The sequence below is a fragment of the Neltuma alba genome, unplaced genomic scaffold (assembly GCF_004799145.2).
Source record: "Neltuma alba isolate B1F8T4 unplaced genomic scaffold, ASM479914v2 tig00011225_pilon, whole genome shotgun sequence".
Lineage (NCBI taxonomy): Eukaryota > Viridiplantae > Streptophyta > Magnoliopsida > Fabales > Fabaceae > Neltuma > Neltuma alba.
The window spans coordinates 28,961-40,710 of NW_021635947.1; positions in this window are offsets into that span (position 1 = coordinate 28,961).

The following is an 11,750-nucleotide window of genomic DNA, read 5'->3' on the forward strand; positions in this document are numbered from 1 at the left end:
GCAGAATTCTTGCTCTATAAATACCCCCTAAACACACTAAAATAGTCAAAAATTGACAAAAGTGGGGAGGTCCTGTCAAATTAGTTTCTTGAACCTCAAAGTGGATATTAGTTACTGCATTTGAAAGAGAAAATACCAAGCTTTGGTCAAGGATTCATCAAGGTATGTTTGAGCTTTGTTTTGGTTAAGTTTAAAACTTGTTTTGGTTGGAAATTTGAATTATAATCCAAGGTTAAAGTGCTGCCCATTTTCGATTAGAATAAGTATGCATTAGAGAAGGATAGAAGCCTTGAAAATGAGTTTGAATTATCATGTTTAAGTGGTGTTTGGATTAATTTTTGAAAGAAAACCAAGTTAGGGTCTTTAATGGTTCAATTCAGCCAAGAGGAGTTTTTGGGGTAAGAGTTTGTTTTGCTGTGATTTGCTGATTCCAATGAGTTTAAAAGGTGTTTTTGTGTAGGGAACATCAAGAAAAAGTGCTTAAAATCATTGGAATCAAAAATGAAATTTTTGAAAAATCTACTACCCCTATTCGGCCAAACTTAAATGAAAGGAAAGGAGTGTAATTTTGATAGATATGAATTGATAATTAGATTTTACATGAAAAGTTATGTAGGAATGAGCTAAGAGATTGTTGGAATCGAATCAAAAATCAAAGAAAAAAGGGATTTAATAAAGTTTAAGACTAAGTGTTTTGTGTTCAAGCTTGAATGATTGTTAATGTGGCCTATAATTATGCTTGAATTGATAGGTTTTATGGAAAAGAATCAAGGAGAACCTTAAACCCCTGAGAAGGCTAAATTGGTTCAAGCATAAGAGGTAGTATTGAATCTATAATTTGATTGTTTTTCTTGCTTGCTTAACGTGTTTATGTTGCTTGCTCTGTGTTGATTGAATTATGTTATGGTAATAGATGATTTTATGATGTTTGATATGCTTTGGCCAAATGCATAATGATATGCCAATATGATTATATGCTTGTTTTCTTTCATGGCATAATGCATCACATAATGATTTGAGGATGTGTTGAAGTGTTGTAACATAATGCATTAGGCAAAGCTTGATTAACATGATGATTATGATTTATTACTACTGAGATTTCTATGAAATCTCATTCCTCTCAATGTATAAACAATCAATAGGAATCTCAAGTGATATGTCCAAGAGCAAGGAGATGGCATTTCCATGAAGAAATTATGTTATGGAATCATATAGAAGTTATTTGGACCTTATGTATATGCTTTTGCAATTATCATGATTTGTTATGTATATTGTGAATTATGTTGAAAGATTGTATTAATGATTAATAATGTTGTACATGTGAACATTTGAATAAAGAATTATGTTCAAGCATGTGTTATGTGATTGGAAAGGTTATGTGGAAGGAAAAAGAAAGAAAAGCAAGAATGGCTTACAAAAAGGGGATGAAAGTTGACTTTTTAAGGGCCAAGTTTGACCAATAAAATTTGCGCAAACGGATGAGTTTGGAGCTGAAACTTGGCAAACTTATATATCTCATTTTTAGCTTTAAAACAAATGGTAATATTTCTAGCTTTAAATTTCTAGCTGAAACTTGGCATATTTCTAGCTTTAAATTTGGAGTTTTGTACAGAAAGTTCTGCCTTTCTAAAGTTGGATATAAATCCTGAAAAATTGAAAAATGACCAAATGAATAGTACCACTTTGAACGAAATCTGGGATTAATGCATGAATTCTAGATGCCAATGAGTATTTTTCTTTAAAGAGTATATCAAGAGCTTTCCATAGAATTTGACACCATCTCATTTTGATTTTTCTAAAATTAGTTATAAATTTTCAAAGTTTGGTCTTTATTAGGATTATAATAAATAGTAACCCGAATTTAAGAAATTTCAAAGCTCAATTTTCTCCAACTTAAGGCCACAACAAATGATCTAAAATGATTCCAATTGAGATAACATGTGGTATAAAAGTAAGGTGTGACACTCACTTCTTGGTGAGACCATTGAGTGTCTTCCTTATTTGATCTTCTTAACTGTATTTTTGGCCATATACATTTAGATGATTGATGAGATGTGAAAATCTGACTTTCATATCTCATATGCTTCCTCCATCTTTAATTTTGAACAATTCAAACTCTAGAGTAAGAGTATTGATTCTACTCTGTTTGACTCTAATAGTTTTGTCATGGACAATCTCAAGCTTCCCACATTTCTTTCGTTATTTCTAAACTTGAAACTCTAAAGTATTCCTTTTCACTCAAGGCACACATTAGCATGTTAATTGCTTTATCGTCATCATCATCATACTCATTTGCTAACTTTAGAGTGCGATGACCATTTTCAAGGTTCATAGGAACGCAATTTCCATTCTCGATCACATCCCAAAGCTCGTACTCTAATGCTTTTATGAATATGTTTTCCCTATCTTCCACAAGATGAAGTTTTCATTATTGAAGCCTAGTGGCTTGGTTGTTAAATGTCATATCCTGTTAATTTTAACCTAATAAATGAGGAATTTAGAACTGATGAAGGGTAAGGCAGTGTAGCAGAGACAGAGATGGAACAACGTTTGAAGTGAAACTCGAGCAAGGAATGGACTGTCATTTTAAAAAATGTTGATCAAGGAAGGGTAGTATTGGAAACTATGCCCAAAATTCATGATTCCTGAAAATTCATGAAAAATGGTTAGAGTATCTAAAATAGTATTTGAGGCCCAAAAGGTAAAAACATGATGAAAATAATTTATTATAGAATTTTATGTAATTATCGATATTTTTGGCTAATTAGGGGGAACATGAGACAAAGTAAATTATTTTAAATATATAGAGGCCTTAATTATTCAACCAAAAATAAGAAAAAATTAGTTAAGAGTTTTAGGCCTCTAGAAGTGTAGAGGTTAGCTTTAAAAATATTTAAAGCTGAATTATGTTAGCAAAAGACTAATTTCTGGAAAATTCGAATAGAAGGAGTTATAGGTCGAATTTTGACCTAAAAAAATTATGGGACTTCTTCTCAATGAAAGGGAATCAATAGTATAGAGAAATGAAATTTAAAGCTACTAGATTGGAAATTGTACTATTTGTTAAGGGGCATAATTAAAAGAGGCTAAATCATAATAAAATAATATTTTATAATCACATGGGTAATAGATGGCATAACATGTGGTATGATCATGGAAGGGAAGACTTGATCCTAGGACAAGTGGCCATTGGAATTATAACATGTAACATCTTTTTTCTCGACCACATAATCTCTCAAATAGAACCAATTGGAACCACTTCTCATGACCTTAAGTTAGAGAAATTCAAGCTTTAAAATTGTTTAAATTCGGGTTGTTATTCATGTAATCCAAAACCTAGGTCAATTTTTGAAAAATCATAACTAATTCTAGAAAAATCAAAATAAGGTAGTTTTAAGTTCTACTTGAAACTCTTATAATGATCTTTAGAGGGAAAAAATACTCTAGTATCAAGCCTTTGTCAATCATACCCAAAATTCATGCAAAAAGACACTATTCATTTAGTAAATTTCTAATTTTCCAAAACTTGAGCCTAATTTTGGATAGACATAACTTTTTGTACAAAACTTCAATTCTGATAAATTACCCCTTGTTTAAAGATAAAAATATGATCCATATATTTGCTAAGTTTCAGCTGAAAATTCATTTATTTGGCCAGAATCTCATTGACATGAAAATTAGCTATTTTTAAGGTTATTTCATACCATTTTTCATGCCTTTTCTTAATCACTCTCTTCTTGGCACCATATAACATTTCCACTCATATAAAAACGTGTTCAAGCATAATAGTATCAATCCTTTACAGCCATCAAAGTCATAAATACAAGCATCCAACTTCATACATAATTATTACAAACTTGCATTACAAAGTCCATAAAAATCCATGAACAAGATAAGTATGTACATCTTCATCCCAATATGATCTCTTTGCCCTTCTTCTTGAATGATCTAACTCCTAAATGGTTGGTTATTTAAACATAAAAAGAGTGAGATTTTATAGAAATCCTAGTAGCAAGAACCATTATAATCATGTTAAAGATGTAATGCAAGAATGCCACATGTCACTAATAAAATGCTGTGCATACTAACATGTTCTTATGCAATGGAAAGGGAGCAATAAAATACCATTATACCACTCAACATTGCATAAAGCCAAGGCACATTATGCATGGAGTTAACACATTATCTGGATCTTGTATTTTGAGCTTTATAGTCCATAATGTTTTGCTTGTCCACGTCATATAAAGTGAAATCTCCTTCTATTGAGCTGCCTTCCATGCGTCTATCTTTCTTTCTCTCTCGCACACGTGTTTCCTTTTATTGGTCATCTTCTCTTTCCCATTTCCATGTTTTTCTCCTCTTTCATTCTCAAATGCATCCTCATTCTTAAACTTTCAAGTAAAAATCTTCACCTGAGCTCAAAAAGCATTGTTTATTTCTTCATCTAAAAAAACAGGTAAGGCATCCAAATGGTTTCTCTTTATTTTCAGCCTCAAGAATTCAGACTCCTCATCTTTTCTATCACCATCTTCATCCACTCAAGCCATTAACTCAAAGACAAATGCCAATGGAACTTTGTCAAGTCTTATAGAGAATCTGGCACTACTAACAACATATACCATACAACGTTCAGAGAGGAAGCAATTCCACCATCTAGACACATCAATAATATGTGTCTTGACAATCACGTATGGTTGTTGCTACTAAGGCTGCTATCGCGGAAGCAATGGTGGCTGCTGCTCAGGCTAATGTCGTAGTTATTAGGCTTATGAGTAGTGGCAGGAGCCTTGAGAGCATTGGGAGCTGTGAAAGACTGGGCGGCCATTAAGATTCAAGCCGCTTTTTATAACATCCCAAATTTTGGACCTAGAAGTTTCAGAATTAGCTTAAAAAGGGCAGGCTACTGTACCCCATTCAGCAGGAGTCCTAAAAATGTGAAATGGAAATAATAGGGTTCCTAGGGACTAAATCTCAAAGGGAAAGTTTTTTGGGACTAAGATAAGAGGAAGTTAGAGATTCCAGTGAAGTCTCAAGGCCCAGAAATGAGAAAGGGAGATGAATGTGGGCCAGAGGTTGTGCTAGAGACCTCGAAGGAATGATTCTTGAGGCTAAGTCCTAGCAGGGACTAAATCGTAAAGTAGAAAGTTTTTGTCATATCCTGCTAATTTTAACCTTGAAAATGAGGAATATAAATTAGGTCGTGGGTTAAGCAGGGTAGCCAATAGAGAGATGACACAACTTTTGAATTGAGATCAAACCGGGGCCAGACTGTTATTTCTGGAATATCCGGTCAATGTTGAACAAGATATAAATATAGACTGAAAATTCTCAAAAATTCTCTAAAAATCATGAAAAATATAATAGAGAATACATAATAGTATTTGAGGACTTAAGATGAAAATAGGATGAAAATAATTTATTTTAAAATTTTCTGCACTTTCTTGGAATTTTGGCTAATTAAAGGAAATTTAGCCAAATTAAATTATTTAAAATATATAAGGGCCTCAATAATTCATGAAAAAAATTATGAAAGTCATTTGAGGGATTATGATGAATTTTAAAATTGTTCCCAACCTCCAAAGATATAAAGCTTAGCCTTAAATTATTTAAAGTTGAAATTTTTATCGGTAAAGGGTTGATTTCAGAGAAAATCCAATTGGAGGAATTATAGGCCAAAATAAAATCTAAAAAAATTTGGAGAATCATTTCTCATTAAGAGGAAGCTATTGGTGCAAGAAAATGAACTTTTAGAGACAATGGATCTAACAGGATATGAAAAAAATTTAATCCATTACATGAAATTTCATAGTGTGTTGACATTGAGCGTCGTGGGGTCAGATTTTCCCCTATTTCTTAGACTGAGATGGCGCCATTTATGAGGACACTTTAGCTCACATGTGGCGTCAAATTCACGGAGAATAAAGGAGATGTGTATATGTGTTATGTGATAAAAATCAAGGGTTAAGATTGTGACACATGTTACCTTGATTCTATGTCTATATATATCACTTCCTCTAAGATATCCTTACTGTTACCTCTCAGAGTACGCATTCAAAAGCAACATGGATATGCGGAAGCTTTACTTAGGCACACAAATTTAAAAATTTTCCTTAAAGTCCTCAAGTATTGTTCACTGTGCATATTTTTATATTACAGGTCCAAATTTGAAAATTCATAACTAATTTTATAAAAATCATATGGAGGTACTCCAAATTTCTACTTGAAGCTCTTTTAGTGTTCTTTAAGGAAAAAAATATCAAACTGGATTTATCTCTTTCCAATTTGTACAGTTTAATCAGTAAAGATTACTATTTATTTGGTAAATTCTAGAACTTTTGGATTTCTTGCCTCAACTTTGAAAATTCATATCTCTTAGTACACACATCTAATTGAGGTAAACAACCTATAAAATTAAAGCTTAGGATGTGCATAGTAAGCCCACCAAAATTCATGGAATAACTCATACATTTGATAGGTTAAACTAGAGCTTGAAACTTACTGCTCTAGGACTCGCGTTTTTCTCTTTACTTTTTCTTACTTTAATTCTTTTTATTATTTTGGCATGCACAACTTGGTCTTACTTTTTCCTATTTATTCTCATACATTTTCATTCATTCCATAAATATTCTAATCAATTACATTGCATCATTAGCATCCATAAACATAATCTACATAATAGGAAAATTAAACATTAATCATTAGTCTCATTCATTAACATTAAATTCTCCACTTTCTTCTCCTTCCTTCTTATACTCTCCTTCATGTAATCATTGCTCATCATTGATTAACCTAATTAGTTGATTAGGAAGGGGCTGAGATTCGGGAGAATCTCAGTAGCAAACATTACATATTAATCATGCTGGATGGATGCTAATGCATGATATGCAAACTTGTTCTCTTGTTAATTAGTGACATATTAGTATTTTTAATGCTACCTACTTAATGAATGGCCATGGAGACATAATCTACTCATTATAAATAGAAAATATAATAGCCAAAACATGTCACAACAACATTCAATCATCATGTACATATCAATAGATAAGAATACAATATCAAGCAATGTTAATAGGTAAGTTCACTGCCTTATACTTCAAGCTTTCCTCTTTTTCTTGAACTTGTTCCTTTGACCTTCCAACCAAATTGCTTTCAGTCAACATCATCAAAACATCCTCTTGGATGTTCCAAGGTCCTAAACATAGCCATATTGATCATACAATCTATTAGGACCAAGAGATTACACAAGATTCAAGCTTAATTCTCTTGAACTTAACCTTTTCTCTAAATTTTTAGATTAGTGTTCTAGTTTTGTAACAATAGTTCTCTTGGGCTAATCCTATACAATTTTACACAAGAAATCTAAATATGAGCTTAGATTCATGAAAATCCAGCTCCTTTCCTTCCAAACCATTTTGGCCGAGAGGTATGATTATGAAATCCTAAATTTCCAACTTTAATTCCAATGCTTCCAAAGCTTATTTCTTGGGTTTACCCTACACTATTTTTCATTTTAAACCCAAAGAAAGCATCAAAAATCACAAAAGCACATATTAGGATGAAGTTTCAGACTTGGCCAAACAATACCCTTGGATTCCATATCATGCAATTTTTCCAATTTCAATGCAATACCATTTGAATCAAGCTATAAACAATGACTTTAGACTAAGTTTAACATCAAAATCATCTTCCCTCTTTCATAACAAATTTTAGCCAGCATCTCCCCTTAGGAGAATCAACATATTTCAACCATAAAACTCAAGAAACCATAGCATAATATAAGGTAAAACATCAAACTAACCTTGTATTCAAGCTTGTGTACCAAAGTAGTGTGCTCCTCCTTGATTGATCTTCAAGAAACCAATTTGCAAGAGTTTCCCCTCTTGTTGGCCGAAAGTGAGAATATGAGGGAGGGGTTGGCTATTTATAAGCCAAGCCTTACTTGTTTACCATACAAGTTCACACTAATTACAATGCTTAAGTGTCAACTTGTCAAGGCTTCTTGCTTAATTTCTATCCTTAAAATAAATGCAAATTAAATTGAATTTCAAAGTCAAAATCCTCTCTATTCTTGGCTTGACTAGTGGCACCAAAATCCCTTCTATTCATAGACAAGTGGCATATTTCTAGCCAAGTAAAAGACAAGAGTGCCCTTTACCTATCTCTTTTCTCAATCCGGGTCTCCTGGTGGACTGAAAATTTGTCACATCACTTTTGTCTTATTCTACTACCTCTTCTCTTCTCTTTAATGCCTTCACATGGTGTTATAATTGTCACATCCTGAAAATCTCATCTGGACATAGAGAGTTAATAGATTTGAATGAAGGCTAATATAGAAAGTAGATAGAGGGATGAAACAACTTTTGATATGAAACCCAATAGGGCTAACATTTTTAGAATTATTGGTCTAGGAAGGGTAAAACGGGAAAATTTGAGAAAAATTCTAGAAAATTATTTAAAAATAGTAAAAATGTGAATTAGAAGTTTTGGAATCTCAATGGAGGCCCTAATATGAAAATAAATTATTACTGAATTTCCCAAACACGAAGGTTTTTTGAGAAAATAATAGAAAATTGGAAGAAAATAATTATTTTAAATAGTTAGAGGCCTCAATAATTTTAGAAAAATATGGATTAATTATCTAAATATCTGTTTGAATTTATAAATTATAAAATTGGTTTTAGGTCTTAAAAACTCAGGGATTGATTTTATGGAATTTATTCTCCCACAGTTTTACCGATAAAAGCCTAATCGGGAAAAATTCAAAATGAATAGTTAGAGATGGAGAAAAATTCTAAAATTTTTTGGATCATATTCTTATAGAAAAAGGGGATTTTTCATGGAGAGAAATAAATTTTTAGAGACCTAGAAAAATTATGAAATGTTACAAGTGAATAGTAATTGATAAAGTTTCAAAATGATTTAGGATTGTGATTTAGTTTATGGGCCATCTTCTTGGAGCCATTCTAAACCATAAGTAGGCCTCACATTGGGCCTAAAGAAGGCCCAATTTCGTGCAAGATCTAGACCCTTAATTAAATTGGATTTTAACCCAATTTTCACACAAATATCTTGGATTATTCTAGGCCAAAGACACTTGGCATGATCTGAACTTTGTTAACACTTGATGGCAGCCAAGTGCCCCTCTTAGATGGCACTTTACACCTCCAATTGAGGGGGGGAGGTGGCAGATTATTTTGCCTATAAAAACCCCCTCAAAATACCCAAAAATAGGTGGAAAATTGGTAAAACTAGGGGACATTCTGTCCAACTATTTCCTTGAGCTGGAAACTAAAATTGGTGAGTGTATTTGGACAAGAAATCATCAAGCTTTACTCAAGGATTCACCAAGGTATGTCAAAGCTTTACTATGATTAAAATTAAAGCTTGTTTTAGTTAGGTTTTTGGATTAACAATTCAACAGAAAATGCTGTGGAATTTCGGCCAGCATGATTGGACTTGAGGGAAGGATAGAAACCTTAATTATGAAGTGGAATAAGTATGTTTAAGTAGTGTTTGGATTGATTTTTGGAAGAAAACCAAATTAGATTTTCTTAGGATTCAATTCGGCCAAGATGAAATGTTAGGGCAAGAGTTTATTTTACCTTGATTTGATGATTCCAATGAGTTTAAAATATGTTTTTGTGTAGGGAAACACTAAAGCGAAGTCTTTAAAATTATTGGAATCAAACAGAATTTTTGGAACATATATGCCCCTATTCGGCCGAGACAGTTTGAAAGGGAAGGAGTTTGATTTTATAAATCTGATGATATATTTGAAATCTACATGAAAAATTGTGTAGGAATGAGCTAAGAGGTTATTGAAATCAAAAGAGGAATAATTATGTTAAAAATCAAAGAAAAGGGGGATTTAAGTAGAGCATTAGTGTTTAAGTTTGAATAATTGTTAATGTAGCTTGTAATTATGCTTGGATTGATAGGCATTGTGGAGAAAATCAAAGGGAGCCTTAATCTCTTGAAGAGACCGAGTTGTATTAAGCATCAAAGGTAGCATTAAAATATAATTTGGTTGTTTATCTTGCTTGTTTAATGTGATTATGTTGATTGCTTTAAGGAACTTATGTTGTGGTAATGGTTGATTTTATGACATTTGATTGTGCTTTGGCCAAATGCATAAAAATATGTCAATGTGAAAGTGTTGATGTTCCTCTATGGGTATGATACATAATATGATTTATGTGAATTGAGGATGTCTTGAAGTTCTATAACATGTCACATTATGCATTGCTTGATTTACATGATGATTATAGTTTATTGCTACTGAGATTTCCATGAAATCTCATTCTGCCCTATGTTAAGTTATGTATCAAATAGGGAGTGGACCAACTATGGACAAGGGCAAGGAGATAGTGTTGGCCTAAGAAGGCCATATGAATTATATGATATTGTGTAACGTATATTGTATTTTGATGAATTTTACTATGAGTTTGCAATGAATCAAGGATATGGCATGCTTTGGAATTATGTAAATTATAATGTTCAATAGTTGCTTATAATCATGATATGATGTGTTGCAATGGATGGCAAATGGAAAAGGGAAAATAAAATTTAATAAGTTTTGATTAAGAGACAAAAATGCCCTAAACAGGGGTAATCTTGTGTCATATAAAATAATGAGCAAATAGATGAATTTGGACTTGAAATTTGTGGGACTTATAGATCTTACTTAAAACAAGTAGTAGACCACTAAATTTGGAGTTTTGTGCTAAGAGATATGCCCTTACAAAGTTGGGCTCTGGGAAATTGGAAATTGACTATATGAACAGTGCAACATGGCGAATTTTTTGGCTTTGTTTCGTGATATTTTGATGCCAATAAGTATTTTTCCCTTATAGTAGACATGACAAGCTTCAAATAAAAATTAGAACCATCTCGTTTTGATTTTTCTAGATTTAGTTATGAATTTTCAAAGTTGACAAAAATTTATGTGAATAGTAAATAGTGCTAGAGGCTCTCTGTAACCCCAGGTTGCAACCTGGGAAGTTCAGGTCATGACTTGGAAGCAAAAATAGTCTCTGTGACTTCAAGTCATGACCTGGAAGTAGTAAGTCATGACCTGGACTGAAATTTAGAAAACTTTCAAATTTTTAGGGATTTTCTCATACTTAAGGCCTATATAATGATCCTAAAAGATTCCAATTGTTATGGAATAAGGTAATAAAAGAGGTATGACAATAAATACTTCACATGGTGCATTAATGAGGTATAACTGCTTTTGTCTTTTCTTTGGATATTTTTCTTTATTTACTTGGCTTTTATTTGTCGGGGCTTCTTTATAGCCTTTCAAGAGCTTTGAAAATTATTCCTTCTACTCCAAAAATTCTTTTTACTTTTAGAGAAGATCTATGAATTTTTTCAAGCTATAACACTTCCTTTAAACCTCGTATAAAAATCATTTACTAAAATGCTCTTAATCAGCATAATTGAGCCTTCTATTTTATTCCAACCATTCTGCTAATCTTTTGGAAGCAAGACTAATTTTATAAATTAACATAGGTTTTAAGCTTCCTAACCTCATTTTTATGTACATTTTTTAGATCTCTTGCTATCTCAAATAATTACATCAATCGGTGTACTTTTTACGAGGCCATAATCTTATAAATTCCATTTAAGTTGCCTCAGGGGTATTTTCATCATTTCTCTTCACAAAAGAGTCTTAGAGTATTATTTCATATTTTCTAGAATTTTCTTGAAATTTTCTGTTTAGTTTTCATTTTTACCCCTATTGACCC